The sequence below is a fragment of the Carcharhinus amblyrhynchos genome, chromosome 4, assembly GCF_965287045.1.
Source record: "Carcharhinus amblyrhynchos chromosome 4, sCarAmb.v2.hapA, whole genome shotgun sequence".
NCBI classification, from domain to species: Eukaryota; Metazoa; Chordata; class Chondrichthyes; order Carcharhiniformes; family Carcharhinidae; genus Carcharhinus; species Carcharhinus amblyrhynchos.
In genome coordinates, this window is record NC_137327.1 from 4,725,677 (window position 1) to 4,748,037 (window position 22,361).

Below are 22,361 nucleotides of genomic sequence, written 5' to 3' on the forward strand. Positions count from 1 at the left end.
AGCGTAGGGGGTTTTAGCTAAGTCAGGTAGCATGGTCGGTGCAGGCTTGGAGGGCCGAAGGGCCTGTTCCCGTGCTGTAATTTTTTCTGTTCTTTGTTTTTTGTTCACATACCCCATTCATTCTCTCTTCTATCTTCTTCCATTGGGAAAAAAAACGCAAAAGTCTGAGGTCACGTACCAACCGACTCAAGAGCAGCTTCCTCCCTGCTGCTGTCAGACATTAGAATGGACTTACCTCGCATTAAGTTGATCTTTCTCTACACCCTCGCTATGACTGTAACACTACATTCTGCATTCTCTCCTCTCCTTCTCTATGAACAGTATGCTTTGTCTGTATGGTGTGCAAGAAGCAATACTTTTCACTGTACGTTAATACAAATAACAATAATAAATCAAAGCAGATCAAAGCAAATAGCATACAGTGAGAAAAATGTGCGCAGAGATAAAACAGTTTGAAGAATGACACGTTGTAAAGTTCCCAAAAAGACTATCTTTGCTGCGACGGCAAATTCAGGGGACGCACTCACATGACCCCGAAGCTGCGAACATGCAAAATAGGAGCAGAAGGAGGCCATTTGGCCCCTCGAGTCAGCAACACCATTTGATAAGATCATGAATGGTCTGTTTGTGTTTCAAGTTCCACATTCCATCTACCCCGATAACCTTTGATTCCCTTTCCCCACAAGAATATATCGACCTCCATCCTAAAAATATTCAATGATGTCTCCGCCACTACTGTTTTCTGAGGCAGAGTTCCAATATTGCACAACCCTCTGTGAGAAAAGCATTCTCCTCATCTCTGTCTTATTAAGGGTGACTCCTAATTTTAAAATGGTACCACCTTGCTCTGGACTCAGCCACAAGAGAACATAAGAACATAAGAAATAGGAGCAGGAGTAGGCCAACTAGCCCTTCGAGCCTGCCCCGCCATTCAATAAGATCATGGCTGATCTGTCGTGGCTCAGTTCCACATTCCCGACCTCTCCCCATAACCCTTAATCCCCTCTCTTATCAAAAACCCATCAACCCGCTTCTTAAAAATATTTAGCGAGGTAGCCTCCACCACTTCAACGGGCAGAGAATTCCAGAGATTCACCACCCTTTGAGTGAAGAAGTTCCTCCTCAACTCTGTCGTAAACTGCTCCCCCTTTATCTTGAGGCTGTGCCCCCTAGTCCTATTATCCTTTCTGAGCGGGAAGAGTCTCTCCACCTCTATCCTATCCATCCCATTCATCATCTTATACATCTCAATGAGATCTCCCCTCATTCTTCTAAACTCTAACGAGTACAAGCCTAGTTTATTCAGCCTCTCCTCATAGTTCAACCCCCTCAACTCTGGTATCAGCCTAGTAAACCTCCTCTGCACTCCTTCCAAGGCCAAAATATCCTTGCGTAAGTACGGTGCCCAAAACTGCACACAGTACTCCAGCTGCGGCCTCACCAATGCCCTATACAGCCGCAGCAAGACCTCCCTACTTTTATATTCAATCCCCCTCGCTATGAAGGCCAGCATCCCATTCGCCTTCCTGACCACCTGCTGCACCTGCAAGCTGGGTTTTTGCGACTCATGCACAAGGACCCCGAGGTCCCTCTGCACCGTCGCCTGCTGCAGTTTTTCTCCACGTAAGTAATAATCCTTCCTACCATTATTCCTACCAAAGTGGACCACCTCGCACTTGCCAACATTAAATTCCATTTGCCAGTTCCTGGCCCATTCGCCCAGCCTATCTAGATCCTTCTGCAGACTCTCCACACCCTCCGCACAATTTGCCGTTCCCCCAATCTTGGTGTCATCAGCAAATTTCGACACCCTACACTCGGTTCCCTCCTCCAGATCATCTATATAAATGGTAAATAGCTGAGGCCCCAGCACCGACCCCTGGGGCACTCCACTAGTCACCATCCGCCAATCCGAATAGCACCCATTGACCCCCACTCTCTGCCTCCTATTTGACAACCAGTCCTCTATCCACGCTAACACCCTACCCCCAACTCCATGCCCCCTGACCTTCTGCAATAACCTCTTGTGAGGTACCTTGTCAAACGCCTTCTGAAAATCCAGAAAGACCACATCCACCGTCTCTCCTCTATCCACCGCCCTAGACACATCCTCATAGAACTCCAGTAAATTTGTCAGACACGACTTCCCTTTAATGAAACCGTGCTGCGTCTGCTCTATCAAGCAGTTCCCCTCAAGCGTCCACCTTGTCAATACCGTTCAGGATCTTCAACCAGGTCATCCCTTGCTCTTCTAAATTCCAGTGGAAAGAAGCCCAGTCTGTCCTCAGACAACCTACTTATTCCACTGGTGTAATTTTACCACTTTGCCTGCCTCAGAATCAGGGTGGGCGAGGCTCTCAGAACGGAATACTCCTTTGGCATCAGGTAGGATTTTACGAGCCTCGCCTGAGCGAGATTGTAAAATCCCGGTGTACGTTTCAATCTAGTAAACCTCATCTGAACCATCTACAACCCACTTACATCCTTCCTGAAATAAAATAACCAAAACTGCACACAATATTCCAGCTGTGGTCCCATCAATGCCCTGTGTCATGGGCAAGAAGTATATATATTAATAAGCTGGGATTTTTTTTTGAAGTTGTTCTCTTTTCTGTGAAAATGGAACAAATCCTGAGATAACAACAGGTCTCGAGCTGAGCAGTGATGGCCATGGGGATGGTGAGAATATTCTCAGCTCACTCCAAACAAAGGAAATCTTTCATAAGACTTAAATCTGGCAGATGGAGAACAATGTGGAAAAATGAGAAGTTTTCCACTTTGGCAGGAAGAATAAAAAAATCGAGTATCACTTAAATGGAAGCTGGCTATAGAATTCTGAGGTACAGAGGGATCTGGATGTTCTGGTGCATGAGTCATAAAAAGTTAGTGTGCAGGTACATCATGTAATGTAATTAAATTGACTAATGGAATGCTATTCTTTATTCCGAGAGGAGTTCAAATGCTTCAAATTTCATTTCAAATGCACATTAAGTCCTCTGGTTCTACTGTTCTGGGCAAGGTGAGGCAGCTTGGAGATGGTTGACATGACAGTACAGTGCCACAGTGGTTAGCACTACTGCCTTGCAGAGCCAGGGAATCGGGTTCGATTCTGGCCTTGCGTAAGTGTGTGGAGCCTGCACGTTCTTCTCATGTCTGCATGGGCTTGTTCCAGGTGCCCCGGTTTCTTCCCACACTCCAAAGATGAATGGGTTAGATGGATTGACTATGTTAAATTGCCCCTTAGTGTCCCAAGATGTATAGGTTAGATGTATAGGTTGGCAGGATGGTGGTACAGCTTGTACCGCAATCCTACCAACTACCTACCAGTTATCATAGAGTCCCTACACCACAGAAGGAGGCTATTCAGCCCATCAAGTCTGCACTGATCACAATCCCACCCAGGCCCTATCCCCATAACCCCACATATTTACCCTGTTAATCCCTATTCACTAAGGGTCAATCAGCACATCTTTCAGATTGTGGGAGGAAACCGGAACATCTGGAGGAAACCCACGCAGAAATGGAGAAAAGGTGCAAACTCCATGCAGTCAGTGATGTGGGTGTCACGGTGCCATAGTGGTTAGCACTGCTGCCTTACAGCGCCAGGGGCCTGGGTTTGAGTCTGGCCTTGGATCACTGTCTGTATGGAGTTTGTACATTCTCCCCGTGTCTGTGTGGGTTTCCTCTGGTCTCCTCCCACGGTCCAAAGATGTGCGGGTTAAGTGATTGGCCATGGTAAATTCTCTCTCAGTGTACCCCAAACAGGTGCCGGAGCGTGGCAACTAGGGGAGTTTCACAGTAACTTTGACAAAGGGTCAGCTGGACTCGAAACATCATCTCTTTTCTCTCCTTACAGATGCTGCCAGACCTGTTGAGATTTTCCAGCATTTTCTCTTTAGTTTCGGTTTCCAGCATCCGCAGTAATTTGCTTTTATTTTTTTCCACAGTAACTTCATTGCTGTGTGAACGTAAGACAACTTGTGACACTAATAGATAAACCTGAGGCTGGAATCGAACCCGGATCCCTGGCGCTGTGAGGCAGCAGTGCTGACCACTGGGCCACTATGCCACCCCATTCTGCCTTCGTTCTCTTGTCATTTCAATCACTGCAATAGGTTGTTGGTATGGTCCCTTTAAGAAGCTGGAGAAACGGCCAATTTTCAGTGGCCTCCGTTTAATGAGAGATTGATAACACTGACTCTGTGCAGTCTCGACCGTAAAAATCTGATTTAGCTTAAAATCCTGTGTGTGCTTCTGCAACTAAATCTGAGAGTGTCAGGGTTACTGGATGATTTAGTTTTCTCCCGAAGCAGGTGGAAACTGGAGGCCTGAGGATTGTGTGACTTAATTTCCTCAGTGTCTCTTTTTGCAGTTTATTACGTTTAATCAGGCTTGCGATCTGTGTGCTCCATGTCAGGGTGTGCAGCAGTGGATTTGCTTGGAGTGGGACATATAGATTCCTTAAAGCCACAGTCTCTCAAAAATTAAATTGCTGGCCAAGTAGCTCAGGGTTGAGGAGAGGCAAGGAATGTACTGAGCAGATGGAGAACATTTCACAAACTGGTTTTTATTCTAAATGATTGGTAAACCTGTGGAAAGGTCATTATGTATTTATTCAGTCTAAAGTTTATTTTATTACTGTCATAAGTAGGCTTACATTAATACTGCAATGAAGTTACTGTGAAAGTCCCCTAGTTGCCACTCCTGGTGCCTGTTGGGGTGCACTGAGGGAGTATTTAATATGTCTAAAGCACCGAACCAGCGCGTCTTTTGGACTGTGGGAGGAAACCAGAGCACCCGGAGAAAACCCATGCAGACATGGGGAGAATGTACAAACGCCACACAGATTCCAAGCCAGATCTTTTTCTGTCCCTGGCGCTGTGAGGCAGCAGTGCTAACCACTGTGCCACCGTACAGATCTCAGTGCATCCTGCAATCTCCTTTCTCTTTTTGAAATCCATTACACATCCCTGAAAAAGGACACGTGCGTCTTGGACTCATCCACACAGATTGGCCAGAATTCCAATTTTTAAAGGAGCAACAATTTATTCTGCATGAGAAGATGTGACTCATTGGTTGGCAAATGGACTCTGATTGGTCGAGACATTGCCATGAAAAATGCACCAGCGAACAGTCAACTGCCCAAGCTTTTGTTTAAATTTAAACCAGGCATAACATAAGAACATAAGAAATAGGAGCAGGAGTAGGCCATCTAGCCCTTCGAGCCTGCCCAGCCATTCAATAAGATCATGGCTGATCTGTCGTGGCTCAGTTCCACGTTCCCTCCCTCTCCCCATAACCCTTAATCCCCTTGCTTATCAAAAACCCATCAACCCGTGTCTTAAAAATATTTAGCAAGGTAGCCTCCACCACTTCAACGGGCAGAGAATTCCAGAGATTCACCACCCTTTGAGTGAAGAAGTTCCTTCTCAACTCCGTTCTAAACTGCGCCCCCCCCTCTTTATCTTGAGGCTGTGTCCTCTAGTCTTACTGTCCTTTCTGAGTGGGAAGAGCCTCTCCACCTCGGGGAGAGCCTCTCCACCTCATGTTGGTTGCAAATGGTTATGAGGAATGAACCTTTAAACTGACTCATGAAATTCATCGATTCTCTTTGCTTCAATGGGGGTGAAGTAGAAAGGGTCGAGAGCTTCAAGTTTTTAGGTGTCCAGATCACCAACAACCTTCCCTGGTCCCCCAAGGCCGACACTATAGTTAAGAAAGCCCACCAACGCCTCCACTTTCTCAGAAGACTAAGGAAGTTTGGCTTCCTCAGCTACAACTCTCATCAATCTTTACAGAAGCACCATAGAAAGCATTCTTTCTGGTTGTATTACAGCTTGGTATGACTCCTGCTCTGCCCAAGATTGCAAGAAACTGCAAAGTGTCATGAATGAAGCCCAATCCATCACGCAAACCAGCCTCCCATCCATTGACTCTGTCTACACGCTGCCTTGGAATAGCAACCAACACAATTAAGGACCCCACGCACCCCAGACACTCTCTCTTCCACCTTCTTCCATCGGGAAAAAGATACAAAGGTCTGAGCTCACATACCAACTGACACGCTGTGCTATCATGCCGATTAGGGCAGCAGAGTGGCACAGTGGTTAGCACTGCTGCCTCACAGCGCCACGGGTTCACTTCCAGCCTAAGGTCACTGTCTGTGTGGATCTTGCACGTTCTCCCTGTGTCTGCGTGGGTTTCCTCCGGGTGCTCTGGTTTCCTCCCACAGTCCAAAAATATACGGTTAGGTTGACTGGCTGTGGTAAATTGACCCTAATGGCAGGAAGATTAGCAGGATTAATGTGTGGAGGTACAGGAATAGGGCATGGGTGGGCTGCGATCAGTACAGACTCAATGGGCAAAATTGCCTCCTTCTGCACTGCCAAGACCAGCTTCTTCCCTGCTGCCATCAGGCTTTTGAAGGGACCTACCTTGCACTAAGCTGATCTTTATCTACACTCCAGCTATGGCTGTAACACTAGATTCTGCACTCTCTCCTTTCCTTCTGTGTGAACCGTTTGTTTTGTATAGCACCCAGGAAACAATACTTCCACTGTGTCAATAATAAATCAAATCAAAAATCAGATCTTTGTTGTGAATAGTGAGAGGGTTAATGGCAGACTTCAAGAGAACGTAGACAAACTGCTGGACTGGGACAGACACGTGGCAACCGGAACTGAGGGGGAGGGGGAGGGGGCTCAACACAAATCTTTAAAAGGTGACAGGACAAATTGATAAAGCTGTTAAAAAAAAAACAAACAGGGTTTTTGGTTTTAGAGGATGAGACAACGCAGAGAAGGAGTTATCTTAAAACGGTATTAAATGGCTGGGTAGGCATCAACGGTGTCCAATTTCAAGCACGATGTTTTAGGAGGCTCCAGAGGAGCCAGAGGAAATGTAATAGAATGTCTTTCGTGATGGGACACTTCAATTACAGAGTTCCAGGGGGTATCTGGCAGACACAGATCTCAGATAATTAACAGAGGAACCGTGGGCTGTGGGAGACGAGCTACATTTTTTCATGCAGTTGAGTTGCTGGAATCTGGAATGCACTGTCTAAAAAGCAGATTCAATCATCACTTTCAGCAGAGAATAGGAGAAACATTTGATTTGATTTATCTTCACATGTATTGGGATACAGTGAAAAGTATTGTTTCTTGCACGCTCTACACACAAAACATACCATTCATAGAAAACATGGGGAGAAGGAAAGGCGAGGGAGGAACATAAAGTGTTGCAGTCATAGCTAAGGGGGCAGAGAAAGATCAACTTAATGCAAGGTAAATCCATTTGAAAAAAGGAAATTTTGCATGGTTATGGCGAAAGAGCAGGGAATCATTGGAGTCCACTTAAGGAGCTAGCACAGCCATTATGGGCCGATTGGCCTTCTCCTGTGCTGCAAGGCTCTATATTGGAACTAAGGTCTTTGATTCAAGGGGGTGCATGTTGAATAGTGATAGTAGAAGTCATGAAGGTCTCAGGCCTACGCTACTCAGAGCTGCCTGAGTGAACAGCAATCCCTGTGAAGACAATTCTGAAAAGAATAAAAGGAAAGGCTCCTAAAAATATCAATGGGTGTAAAAGCTGAACTGATAGTCTGCAATTAGTCATTTATTAGCCCAGACAGGGCTTACAATTATTCCGTAATGCTGCTACATGGCACATCATTAATGTGAAGCTTCCGTGCAACATTTTTTGATAATTAAACAATGCTGCCTTTATCTGTCTGGTGGAATTTTCCATCCTATTGAAAGCAGTATCAACACTGTCGGGTGCATGGGAGGCCCTTTGTGAGCTTTAGACTTCAATGCTGTTATCTCACTGCTGGTAAGGAGACGGACAGAATATCAGTCACTGCTGTTATCACATGAGGCAGCTGAAAGGCAGTTCTTAAGACATTCTAAAGCATTTGCTTCATAATGATTTGTCCTTAAAGAAAGCAAGCACCTTTCTCAACCACCTATTGAGAGGTTGGTTTTTTTTAAAGAGGCGGACTTCCGTCTATGCAGCATGTCATCGTTCCCTGAGGTTCAGTTTATTAAGTCCAGTAAAGCCAACATGGCAGCCGTTTTTGTGCACTGCAAGACCCATAATAACCTGTCCTGGGAGTGTTTGATGGGAAAGTGTAGAGGGAGCTTTACTCTGTATCTAACCCCATGCTGTACCTGTCCTGGGAGTGTTTGATGGGGGGACAGTGTAGAGGGAGCTTTACTCTGTATCTAACCCCGTGCTGTCCCTGTCCTGGGAGTGTTTGATGGGGGGACAGTGTAGAGGGAGCTTTACTCTGTATCTAACCCCATGCTGTACCTGTCCTGAGAGTGTTTGATGGGGGGACAGTGTAGAGGGAGCTTTACTCTGTATCTAACCCCGTGCTGTACCTGTCCTGAGAGTGTTTGATGGGGGGGACAGTGTAGAGGGAGCTTTACTCTGTATCTAACCCCGTGCTGTCCCTGTCCTGGGAGTGTTTGATGGGGGGGACAGTGTAGAGGGAGCTTTACTCTGTATCTAACCCCGTGCTGTACCTGTCCTGGGAGTGTTTGATGGGGGACAGTGTAGAGGGAGCTTTACTCTGTATCTAACCCCATGCTGTACCTGTCCTGGGAGTGTTTGATGGGGGACAGTGTAGAGGGAGCTTTACTCTGTATCTAACCCCATGCTGTCCCTGTCCTGGGAGTGTTTGATGGGGGGGACAGTGTAGAGGGAGCTTTACTCTGTATCTAACCCCGTGCTGTACCTGTCCTGGGAGTGTTTGATGGAGGACAGTGTAGAGGGAGCTTTACTCTGTATCTAACCCCGTGCTGTACCTGTCCTGGGAGTGTTTGATGGGGGGACAGTGTAGAGGGAGCTTTACTCTGTATCTAACCCCGCGCTGTACCTGTCCTGGGAGTGTTTGCATTTAATAAGGCCCTTTGTTGTGGCATGGTGGCATAGTGGTTAGCACTGCTGCCTCATAGCTCCAGGAACTCAGGTTCAATTCTAGCTTCAGGTCATCCTCTTAGAAGGCTGAGGGGTAATCTTATAGAGACGTATAAGATAATGAAGAGGCTAGATAGAGTAGAGGCAGAGGGATTCTTTCCACTTAGAAAGGAAACAAGAACTAGAGGACACAGCCTCAAAATAAAGGGGGGTCAGTTTAGAACAGAGTTGAGGAGGAACTTCTTCTCTCAGAGGGTGGTGAATCTCTGGAATTCTCTGCCCATTGAAGCGGTGGAAGCTACCTCGTTGAATATGTTTAAGTCAGGGGTAGATAGATTTCTGATCGATAAGGGAATTAAGGGTTATGGGGAGCAGGCAGGTAAGTGGAACTGAACCACTGTCAGATCAGCCATGATCTTATTGAATGGCGGGGCAGGCTCGAAGGGCTAGATGGCCTACTCCTGCTCCTATTTCTTATGTTCTTATGCTGTGTGTGGAGTCTCCATGTCAGCGTGGGTTTCCTCTAGGTGCCCTGGTTTCGTCATCTGGTTAAGTTGATTGGCCGTACTAAATTGCCCCTTAATGTCAGGGGACTAGCTAGGGTAAATGAATAGGATTCTAGGGATAGGGTCTGGGTGGGATTGTGGTTGGATCAGACTCAATGGGCCATATGGCCCCCTTCTACACATATGATTCTATGAACTTGCATTTACAAGGCCCTGTGTTGTGGAAAAATGCCCCAAGATATTTACACATGAAAGAGAGACCAACTTTGTTTTGCTGTAGGTTATCAGAAGAGGGGAGATGGAGGGGTGATGGGGAGGGTGAGAGTGATGGAAGTTTGTTTTAAAGTTTATTTATTAGTGTCACAAGTAGGCTTACATTAACATTGCAATGAAGTTACTGTGAAAATCCCCCAGTTGCCATACTCCGGCACCTGTTCGGGTACACTGAGGGAGAATTTAGCACGGCCAATCCACCTAAACAGCACATCTTTCGACTGTGGAGGAAACCAGAGCGTCCAGAGGAAACCCACACAGACACGGGGAGAATGTGCAAACTCCGTAAAGCCATTCACCCACACTGGGAATCAAACCTGAGTCCCTGGCACTGTGAAGCAGCAGCAGCAATAACCACTGTGCCACCGTGCCACCCATGAGTTTGGGCACTCTTAGCTATTAAATGAGAGGAAGTATTATTGATAAAAGTGCCGTCAAAGTCATACAAAGTTCTTTTCCACATCATTTAACATACATGCAATGCAAGTAGCATAGCTCACATCATTTCAACCCATTAATCTCAAAGTGGCGATACGCAGGGAGGAGGAGTTGAGTACGAGGTGACATTTTGGAATTTAAGAGGAATGAAACCGTGACATTATTGTGTGGAACTCATTGCTCATACTCCCCTCCCTCCTCTCCACAGTTAGTGGCACAACTCTCTGCTTCTGTCACCTTCCTTCCTGAGTGCTCCAGAGTGTCTGAATTTCCCCGTCCTCCCTGGTGGAGCGCCTCGCAACTGCTCGCTATGTTTAAGGCGACTCATAAGCATATGTTACTGTTATCACCAGGAGATTAATGGACTAAGATTGTAATTTCCAGGGGCTAATTACTATTAATTCCTTTAAGTGGGTCAGTTTCCCTGCCTCATTATTCACTGCTTGACTTGTTACCCTGTTAAAGTCACCCCGCCTGACCCTCATTACAAACAAGAGTAATCCCAAGGCTGCCCGCAGTTTTCCATCTTCTAATCACACACCTAGAATAGGATCAATGTTATCTTATCTAAACGAGGAAGGGAGTCAAGCAAGATTCAACACAAAAAAGCAAAAAATTCAAAGTACAAAACCCTTCGCCATACTTCTCTGGGATCCTCCAAAAATACTTCATTCATGGAGCATTTCCTTAAAATATACTGGCTATCGCTGTAGCAATCATTTTGTCCAGGACTCAATCCAGATGCTTGGTTAGTTGACTAGAGGGGAACATTTGTTCAGCTAACAATAAGTTGCAGTTATGTTGCTCATTTGATGTAGTAAAACATCACAAATGTATATGAACAGATAAAACAAACTGATACCACAGATTCTAGTCTAAGTGACCCGTAGTTATTTGGCTCTACCAATTAAGAAAAAAAACTAAAGACATTTAGGGCAACACGGTGGTATTGTGGTTAGCACTGCTGCCTCAGAGTGCCATGGATCCAGGTTTGATTCCAGCCTTGGGTGGCTGTGTGCAGTCTGCACATTCTCCCTGTGTCCGCGTGGGTTTCCTTCCACAGTACAAAGACGTGCAGTTAAGGTGGATTGTCCACGCTAAATTGCCCCTTATTGTCCAAAGATATGTAGGTTAGATGGAATAGCCCTGGGAAATGCTGGAGGTTGGGATAGACAGGGAGGGGAGGGCAGGTGGTTAGAGTCATAGAGTCCTAAAGGGTTACAGCATTGAAAGAGCCCTTTTGGCCCAACTTGTCCATGCTGCCCCTTTTTTTTAACCATTAAGTTAATCTAATTGTCCTCACTTGGCCCATATCCCTCTATACCCATCTTATCCATGTAACTGTCTAAATGCTTTTTAAAAGACAAAATTGTATCTCCCTCTATTACTGTTTCTGGCAGTTCATTCCAGACACTCACCTGTGAGTGAAAAAAATTGCCCCTCTGGACCCTTCTGTATCTCTCCCCTCTCGCCTTAAAACCTACACCCTCTAGTTTTAGGCTCCCCGAGTTAAACTAGGACTGCCCTATCAGGAAGATTCCTTTAAGGGAAAGCAGGGGATGGTGTCAAGAATTGTGACCATTATTGATCCATCAACCAACACTACAAGTACAATTGATCATCTCCTTTCTACTTGTGGGAGCTTGCTGTGCACAAATTGACTGTCACGTTTTCACATTGAAACAGAGGAAGCCAGAATTGTGACGTATGGGGATCCTGGTTGATTGCAGGGTTGCCGGAGGTTAAAGAAATGGGATCAGTGTGAGACCATGGAGGAATTTGAACACGAGGTGGGATCTTTGGAATCAGCCATATTGGATGGAACTGGAATATTTTGTGGGTTTCCTTCATTCATAGAACCATACAGAAGGAGGCCATTCAGCCCATCAAGTCTCTTTGAACATCTTACCTAGGCCCACTCCCCCAGCCTACCCACGCAGCCCTACACATTTATCCCCTAATTCCCCAATCTACACATCTTTGGACACTAAGGGGCAATTTATCATGACCAATCCATCTAACATGCACATTTTTGGCCACTAAGGGACAATTTAGTGTGGCCAATCCATCTAACCTGCACATTTTTCAACACTAAAGGACAATTTAGCATGGCCAATCCACCTAACATACACATCTTTAGAATGTGGGAGGAAACCGGAGAACCCAGAGGAAGCCCACGCGGACACGGGGAGAATGCGCGAACTCCACACAGACAGTCGCCAGAGGCTGGAATTGAACTCGGGTCCCTGGTGTTGCGAGGCAACAGTGCTAAAATACTGTGCCACTGTGCCTACCCATTGTAAAGAAATAAGGAACCAGCTGGATTTTTGAGGTTCTGCATGACCCTTTCTCACAGAATACAGCCAGAGATCACCATTCTGTGGTAACCTGAAGTGAATTTAATTCCACACTCACCCTCTTGGCAATCTGAACACCTTACTCCACCAGCAGTGGGAACCCCACCCCCCCTTCCAGCCGCAGACCTGCAAGTTTCCTAAGGCCTCAGTCTGTGGTAAAATCCGGCTCATTCTCCACAGCAGTCTGTTTTGTTCCCCCATTATTCAATTCAGTTGATTCTACTCATGTAGAATGTTAAAAGGACCTTAAGCACTTAGTTCCCTGAAGGTTTTCAAAAATTAATATGCAGAAAGATAAAAAGAATTACACAAGCAATATTTGACCCACTGGATTCAGATGAGTAATAGATAATGAAAATACTAAGGTCTAGCCATGATTTGCTGTCTCTTTTAAATTTTGTTATCTTGTGGTTGACTTATTTGCAATACATGTTATTAATGCAATTAATGAAGTGACAGAAATGTATTAGTATGAACTGGTGTTATTAAACTACAGAAGGATCTCATTCCCAAATGCACTCTGCCATTTGTGTGCATGGAATGTTAAAGGGAGACCATTTAATACCATTTTTCTCTTTTGAATTCCTCAGCTCAAATTCAATTGTGCGCTCAATCCTTAAATAAAAATGCAAATGAAGTTTTGAGTCATTGGGGTAGATTTCCTTCTGTACAGTCTTGGCCAGATCTGGAGGAATTCTCTGCTGGCTGAAATACTGCTTTTCAGATAGAAAGTTTAAACTGAAGCCCCTTCTGTTCCTTCAGATGGATGTAAAAAGGAAATGACGTGATGTTATTTGAATGGAACACTTAACATTCAAGGATGGTAGGGCCCAGGTTCATGAAGTATTTTCCGACCATAGAATCATCATTTCGGGTGGCATGGTGACACAGTGGTTGGCGCTGCTGCCAGGGACCCGGGTTCAATTCCGGTCTTGGGTCACTGTTTGTGTGGAGTTTGTGCAAACTCCACACGGTGACCCAAGGTTGGTTTTGCATTGGTTTCCTCGCGCACTCCAAAAATGTGCAGGTTAGGTTGATTGGCCATGCTAAATTGACGCTAGTGTCGGGGAGATTGGCAGGGTAAATATGTGGGGTTATGGGAATAGGGCCTGGGTAGGATTCTGCTTGGTGCAGATTCAATGGGCCAAATGGCCTCCTTCCACACTGTAGGGATTCTATGATTCTATAAGACAGGAGATTCATAAGAGCATAAGAAATAGGAGCAGGAGTAGGCCATCCAGCCCCTCGAGCCTGCCCCGCCATTCAATAAGATCATGGCTGATTTGTCGTGTCTCAGTTTCACCCGAAGCTGGAGAATCCCACCCGAGGTCAATGGACCTTTCCATTTCCGCCTTCGCCGCTCCAATTTCCGTGGTGAGTGGAATGGGAAAATTTGCCCTATAGAATCCCTAAGTGCAGAAAGAGGCCATTTGGCCCATTGGGTGTGCACCAACTCCCCACCAGAGCATCCCACCCATCGTAACCTCACGTATTTACCCCAGTAATCCCCCTAACCCACATGTCTTTGCCCTGTGGGGAGGAAACCGGAGCACCCAGAGGAAACCCACGCAGACACGGGGAGAACGTGCAGTCTCCACACAGACGGTCACCCAAGGCCGGAATTGAACCTGGGTAGTTAACTACTGTGGCGCCGTGCCACCCTTGTCCTGCCTCATCTTGGTAAGAGCAATGTGGTAACCCCAAAAGTCTGAAGAAGGAAGCTTTTCTCTCCCTCTATGGCAGCTTTCACAAGCCAATGTCCTGATTTAAGACTGTATTCTGTATAATCAGTGCAAAGGTTTTTTTCCATTGGATGAACTGAATGGAAAGGGGTACATGGTAATATCGAGAGGAATAGATAGGGTGGATTCTCAGAGGCTATTTCCCAGGGTTGAAATGGTCGCTACGAGAGGACACAGGTTTAAGGTGCTGGGGAGCAGGTACAGAGGAGATGTTAGCAGTAAATTTTTCACTCAGAGGGTGGTGAGCGAGTGGAATCGGCTGCCATCGGTGGTCGTAGAGGTGAACTCACTGGGGTCTTTTAAAAGACTTCTGGATGAGTACGTGGGATTTAATGGGATTGGGAGTTACAGATAGTTCTATGGCCTGGTAGGTATGGATATGATCGGCGCAACTTGTAGTGTTCTGTGTCCTATGTAATTCCAAATAGTGACTGTGAATGTAAAGGGTTTTCTTGGTGTTTAATGTTTTTTTTAGGCATGGAGCTGCATTGGAATGGGTTAAGCAAAACTGTGCTAGCTTCCTATCTTAACGTTTAAGGGCACTACATTTTTTTAAACAGAGGCCACAATAAGGAGCCGAGAATCCACTATAAAATGTCAAAACTATGCAGACATTAGCTAGCCCAGTCTGATATGGTAATATCACTCAATCAGGATGAAGTGTCTGCTCTGACTCAGTGGGTGGCATTTATTTCTGAGTCATGAAATCATGGGTTCAAGATCCAATCAGAGCCTAAGTGTATAACGTGGTCTAGTCAGGCAGTCTAGTGCAGGAGAGGGGGAGTGCTACACTGTCAGGCGGTGCTATCATTCTGCTGAGTTATTAGAATCTGTCTGCCCTCTCAGGCAGATCAAAGATCTGAAAACTATTCTAAAGAAGGGCAGGGGAATTTTCCCCTAGAAATAGACTAACAACTATTCCTCAACCAACATCAATAAAAAAAATACACAGATCTGATAGCTAGAGTACTGCGTGCAGTTCTGGCTGCCAAAGAAGGATGCGATTGCTCTGGAGGGGGTGCAGGAGAGATTTATCAGGGTGCTGTCTGGGATGGGGCACCTAAGTTGTAAAGAGAGGTTGGCTGGGCTTAGGTTGCTTTCTTGGGGGAGAGAAGACTGAAGAACATAAGAACATAAGAAATAGGAGCAGGAGTAGGCCATCCAGCCCTTCGAGCCTGCCCCGCCATTCAATAAGATCATGGCTGATCTGTCGTGGCTCAGTTCCACTTTCCCGCCCTCTCCCCATAACCCTTAATCCCCTCTCTTATCAAGAACCCATCAACCCGCTTCTTAAAAATATTTAGCGAGGCAGCCTCCACCACTTCAACGGGCAGAGAATTCCAGAGATTCACCACCCTTTGAGTGAAGAAGTTCCTCCTCAACTCCGTTCTAAACCGCCTCCCCTTTATCTTGAGGTTGTGCCCCCTAGTCCTACTGTCTTTTTTGAGCGGGAAGAGTCTCTCCACCTCTATCCTATCCATCCCATTCATCATCTTATGTGTCTCAATGAGATCTCCCCTCATTCTTCTAAACTCTAACGAGTACAAGCCCAGTTTATTCAGCCTCTCCTCATAGCTCAATCCCCTCAACTCCGGTATCAGACTAGTAAACCTCCTCTGCACTCCCTCCAGGGCCAAAATATCCTTGCGCAGGTGCGGCGCCCAAAACTGCACACAGTACTCCAGCTGCGGCCTCACCAATGCCCTATACAGCTGCTGCAAGACCTCCCTACTTTTATATTCAATCCCCCTCGCTATGAAGGCCAGCATCCCATTTGCCTTCCTGACCACCTGCTGCACCTGCAACCTGATTGAGAGGTACAAGGTTATGAGGGGCATGGACAGAGTGGGCAAGGAGCAGTTATTCCCCTTAGCTGGAGGGTCAGTCACAAGGGGACATAGGCTCAAGGTGAGAGGCGTAGGAGGTTTAGGGGGAACGTGAGGAAAAATATTCTTTATCCAGAGGGTGGTGACAGTCTGGGATGCGCTGCCTGGGAGGTCGGTGGAGGCCGGTTGCCTCACATCCTTTAAAAAGTAACTGGATGAGCACTTGGCATGTTGTAACATTCCAGGCTTGGGGCCAAGTGGTGGTAAATGGGGCTAGGTGGGAGGTCAGGTGTTTCTGGCATGTGCAGACTCAATGGGCCGAAGGGCCTCTTCTGCACTGTACGATTCTATGATCACTGCTGTTTGTGAACCCTTGGTGAACACCAGCTAAATGTTTTTCCTGCATCGTCACAGTGACCATATCAACATATTCACCGAAAATCGCTGTCTTCGTTGGTGGCTGGGATTCTCTGAAGCCGTTGAAAATGAACGGGGTTTTGGCTGGAATACCAAACTCTCCAAACTCACTTGCAGTGGGGTGGGCACGGTCCAGCTCAGAGAATCCTGCCCATTGGCTGTAAAACATCTCGAGATGACCCGAGATTGTGAAAGGTGGGGCTGTCTAAGGGGACAATGGCCTAGCGGTATTATCACTTGACCGTTAAATCCAGAAACTCAAATCGCGTTCCGGGGACCCAGGTTCGAAACCCGCCATGGCAATTTGAATACAACATAAAATGTCTGGAATGGAGAATATTATGACGATCATGAAACAATTGTCGAGGGCAAAAAAAACACCATCTTGTTCACTAACGCCCTTTAAGGAAGGAAGTCTGATGTCCTTACCCGGTCTGGCCTACATGTGACTCCAGAGCCACAGCAATACAGTTGACTCTCGACTGCCCTCAGGCAAGGAGGGATGGGCAATTAAATTCTGGCTAGCCCATGAATATAAAAATGCTACCAGTCTCCTAACAATATGTAAACATTTTCCTTCTAATGCAAGGCTGAAGTGTGTGAGAATGCGTGTATCTGTGAGTCCCTGTTTTACACCATGGGATGGAACTCCATTTTTCTTCTCTCCCGAGTTTTGTTAATGCTGACACATGTCGCCATTCTTTCTCAAGGGGTGGCGGTTTGTTGGTGTAATAACAGAAGACTATAATGGCCTGTGTGGGCCTTGATTACTGCCTAAGTGACAGCTCGGAAAATAAGCAGATGTGAGCATTTAAACTGAAGAGCGGAAAAAAAAAATCTTGATAATTAAACTGATTTTCAGTCAGAATTCTTTTCACATTAGCACTGTTTTGACAAGTACTTTGGGCTTTCACATAAAGATTTACAGCAAATATGGATTTAATAAGTGGTAGGATTAACCCATCTGTGAATCTTGACTCTTTCACAAAGTATCTTTAAAACAAAAATTGTAATTTCAACAGCAATGTTTGTGGGAATCTATTTTGGTCTGTTGATTTTTTTTTAAACATCCATTTCACACCTCCATTATTTTCGTAAGTAATGATTGTTCTCCTTTGACTCCTCCACTGTTGCCTAATTTTCAGATTGTTTATTCGACATCCAGTACTGAATGAGACAAAATTAATCCTCCAATTAAATATTGGGAAGACTGAAGCCACAGTTCTTGGGTTCCTGTTGCAAACTCTGTTCCTGGGTTACCCAACCCCATCCCGCTGTCCATCCACAGTCTGAGAGTTCAGGCAGTCTGTTTGCGGGCCTCGGGGTCACATCTGATCCCAAGTTGAGCTTCCAACCTGACACTTGTCCCATCACTGCGACCGCCGACTCCCATCTCCACAAGATTGTCTGAACTCAGCCCCTGTCTCAGTTCGTTTGTTGCTGAAATCCTCACTTCATTATCTATAGACATTACTACTCCTGCTGGTCTCTCGCATTCTCTCTCCTGTTAATGCGAGGTCACCCACAGCCCTGTCCCATGCCCTGTGTTCATTGTTATATATGAACGTAGGGGGCCTGGGATGAGTACTGCCCCTTTGAGGGTTCGGGTTGTGTGACCCCTGAGGTGGGGCTAGCTCCACCCAGGGTGGGCCCTGGTTCAGTCTAACTCCTGGTTGCAGGGCAGTGCATATCTAGAGTAAAGTGGCCCCAGTGTCCAAGTCAAGATGCCTACTTTGTGGCTCTTCTGCACCTCACCACGATAAGTTCATCCACGATATTCATGACCTACCCTGGCTCCCGGACAAGCAACATCATAGAATCACAGAATTCCTACAATGCAGGAGACCATTCGGCCCATCGAGCCTGTACTGCCAACAATCCAACACATGCCCTTTACCTGCATTTACCCCACGTACTTACCTCGCTAGTTCCCCTGACACTAAAGGGACAATTTAGCATGGCCAGTCAACCTAAACTGCACGTCTTTGGAATATGGGAGGAAACTGGAGCACCCGGAGGAAACCCACGCAGTCACGGGGAGAATGTGCAAATTCCACACAGACAGTGACCCAGGGCCGGAATTGAACCCGGGTCCCCGATGCTGTGAGGCAGCCGCGTTAACCACTGTGCCACCATGCTGCCAGTGACATTAAAATTCTTATCATTGTTTTCAAATCCCTCGCTCCTCCCCATCTCTGTAACCTCCTCCAGCCCCACAACCCTCTGAGATGTCAGCGCTCCTCCAAACCCGGCCTCTTGCACATTCCCAGTTACAATTGCTCTACCAGTGGTGGCCGTACCTTCAGGGGTGTCAGCCCTAGTCTCTGGAGTACCCGCCCTGCACCTCTCCACTCTCTGCCTCGCTTTGCTCCATTTGAGAAGCACCAGGACAATCAGACAGGGACTCTCCGATTTCCCCGTCTCGCTGGGCCTGTGAAGATATTGGTTGTTCCTGTCTGATTTACACCTTTAATAATGGTGCTGCTGATCGGCTAACAGCGAGTCCTGTTGTAAAAAATTGGGCCACAGATTGCTAATATCACACAGTAAGATTTCATCCCAAAGGAAATTAAATAATCGCTTCATTGAGATATGTAAAAAGTTAATAAAAGCAAGATCCTGCAGGTGCTGGAATTTAGCTGGAAACACTCAGCAGGCTGGATTATATGACCTCGCCCATCTTAAAACAGTAAAATCCTGCTCGAGGTCAACGGATCTTTCAATGCTCTGTCCCTCATCCATTTCAGCGGTGGTTGGGCTGGTAAAATTCCGGCTATTATATCAGCAACGCAATTGATGACATCAGCAAAATTAACACGATTGAAAGATCATTGGTCTGAGATTCATATTCTGTTTCTCTCTCCCCGGTGAGTCATGTTGTTGTAATGATATAGAGGCATCTGTAAAGAGTTGTCTGTGGTGTTCCTCTCAGGATCTTGCTTAGGTTCAAAGCCGTACCCTGGAGGTAACAGGATTGAATGACGATGACAAATAATGCGTTGAAACCACAATATTATTGAATAATGATGATGGTAACAATAATAAGATGACAATTATCATTGATAACACATTACTAAAAGGAAAACGCACTTTTTTTACGAATCAGACGAAAAGACAGATTGACCCCAAACTGGTCAGTTCCACAACAGTTCCCTAAATTAAAGTTAAGGTTTATTTCTTAGTCATAAGTGAGGTTTATATTATCACTGCAATGAAGTTACTGTGAAATTCCCCTAGCCGCCACAGTCAGGGTCAATGCACCTAACCAGCACATCTTTCAGAATGTGAGAGGAAAACGGAGCACCCGGAGGAAACCCACGCAGACACGGGGAGAACGTGCAAACTCCATACAGAGTCACCCAAGCCAGGAATCGAACCCAGATCCCTGGCACTGTGAGGCAGCAGTGCTAATTACCGTCCTACCATGTCAGCCCATTGGGGGCATATGTTACTTATTACAGACACGACCAAGCCACTGAAAAACCTTATGGATGGATACGAGGATCAGTCTGTTCCTAGCCCTTCCTCCCATCTCTAGTGCTGGCTATTCCATTATGGCAGTAGCAGCAATTCCTCGAAACACTGTCCCTTTAAGTCAAATTTTTTGGCTCCATTCCAGCCTTCTGAGGTCTGGTACAGAGGTTCTCGCAACAAGTGTCAGTCCTTATCAATTCTCCTCACAGACACCGCAAGGCCAGGCAGACTTTGCAATATCCACATTATTCACACTTCTTCTGATGGCGTTTTCTCATCTGCCATCCTTCAAAAGCAACATCGGTCAATCAAACCTCAGCCTCTGATGTCCATATTAGGTGAGCACCCCAGATAAAGTTACTCATCATCCTGGCACGCAGTCTGAGGGTTACTGAACGCTGTAAGAAACAGGACTAGTCATAAACAAAACAGAACTTATGTTAATATTCTGGTTTGAAAAACAGAAAGTAAAGATGTCGTCAAAATAGCAGCTGTGCGTGGTCAGTGTGAAAAGAAAAACACAGTCTGGGAAAACACATCACTCTGATTATTACTGATTAATTAAGAATCATCATTTCCCTACAGTGCAGAATGAGGCCATTCGGCCCATTGAGTCTGCACTGACTCTCCAACATCTTACCCAAACCCTATAACCCAACCTTGCTAATCCCCCTGACCTATTTATTATTTTCATGGAATGTGGGCTTTGCTGGCTGGACAAGCACTTGCTGTCCACCTTTAGTTGCCCATTTCAGAGGGCAGTTGAGAATCAACCACGTTCATAGAAATCATAGAATCCTACAGTGCAGAAGGAGGCCATTCAGCCCATCGAATCTACACCGACAACAATCCCACCCCATGCTCTTTCCCCACAATCTCATACATTCACCCTGCTAATCTCTAATTTACACATCTTGGGACACTATGGACTATTTAGCTTGGTAAAAAGTCTGACAACACCAGGTTTTAGTCCAACCGATTTATTTGATAGTAAACGCACAAGCTTTCGGGTTAGCCCCTTCGTCAGGTGAATGGAGAGTTCTGGCCTCAGACAGAGCATATAGAGCACAGACTGTTTAGAGATTACTGATTAGAATGCGAATCCTTACACCTAACCTGCTGTTCAAGACCTGAAGTGGCTGACAATGTGAGTGGAAGGAGCACTGATCACAGGTTACAGAGATGTGTATTGTCTCCAGACAGTACAGTAAGTGAGACAATACACATCTCTGTAACCTGTGATCAGTGCTCCTTCCACTCACATTGTCAGCCACTTCAGGTCTTGAACAGCAGGTTAGGTGTAAGGATTCGCATTCTAACCAGTAATCTCTAAACAGCTTTATATGCTCTGTCTGAGGCCAGAACTCTCCATTCACCTGACGAAGGGACTAACCCCGAAAGCTTGTGCGTTTACTATCAAATAAATCAGTTGGACTAAAACCTGGTGTTGTCAGACTTTTTACTGTGTTTACGCCAGTCCAACGCCAGCATACCCACATCATGACTATTTAGCTTGGCCAGTCAATCTAACCTACACATCTTTGGACTGTGGGAAGAAACAGGAGCACTCAGAGGAAACCCACGCAGACATGGAGAGAATGTACAAACTCCACACAGACAGTGACCCGAGCCGGGAATCGAACCCAGATCCCTGGTGCTGTGAAACAGCGGTGCTAATCACTGTGCCACCGTACCATCCCAATAATTGAAAGCATCCAGATTTCCCCCACCTGAAATGCAAAATTTTTTTTTAAATAATGCTTTTTCCTGGTTTCGAACTGGAGACTTTTCGCATGTGATGCGAACGTGATAACACCTACACTACAGAAACAACCATTGCTGTGGCTCTGGAGTCACCTGTAGGCCAGACCAGGTCAGGACAGCAGATTTCTTTCCCTGAAGGACATTAGTGAACCAGATGGATTTTTATAACAATCGACAATTGTTTCCTGGGTATCATTAGACTTTTTAATTCCAGATATATTTTATTGAATTCAAATTTCATCATCTGCTGTGGTGTGACTCAAACCCAAGTCCCCAGAGAATACCGCAATCTCCAGATTACTAGTCCAGCGACAATACCACAATGTCACTGCCTGCCCTATACATCTTGGGCCACTAAGTGGCAATTTAGCATGGCCAACCCACCTAACCTGCAAATCTTTGGATTGTGGGAAGAAATTGGAGCACCCGGAGGAAACCCATGCAGACACGGGGAGAACATGCAAACTCCACACTGACAGTGACCCAAGCCCAGAATTGAAGCCGGGTCATTTTACCCCAGTAAAATGATAGTGTCCATTGCCGCCAGCTGCTTACGAGCATTGCCTGATTTTATGCAGCACGGCTCATTAATATCAAGAGCAAGCAATGATATAATGCAGAGTTAGTTTGCGTGTGTGTCCTTTA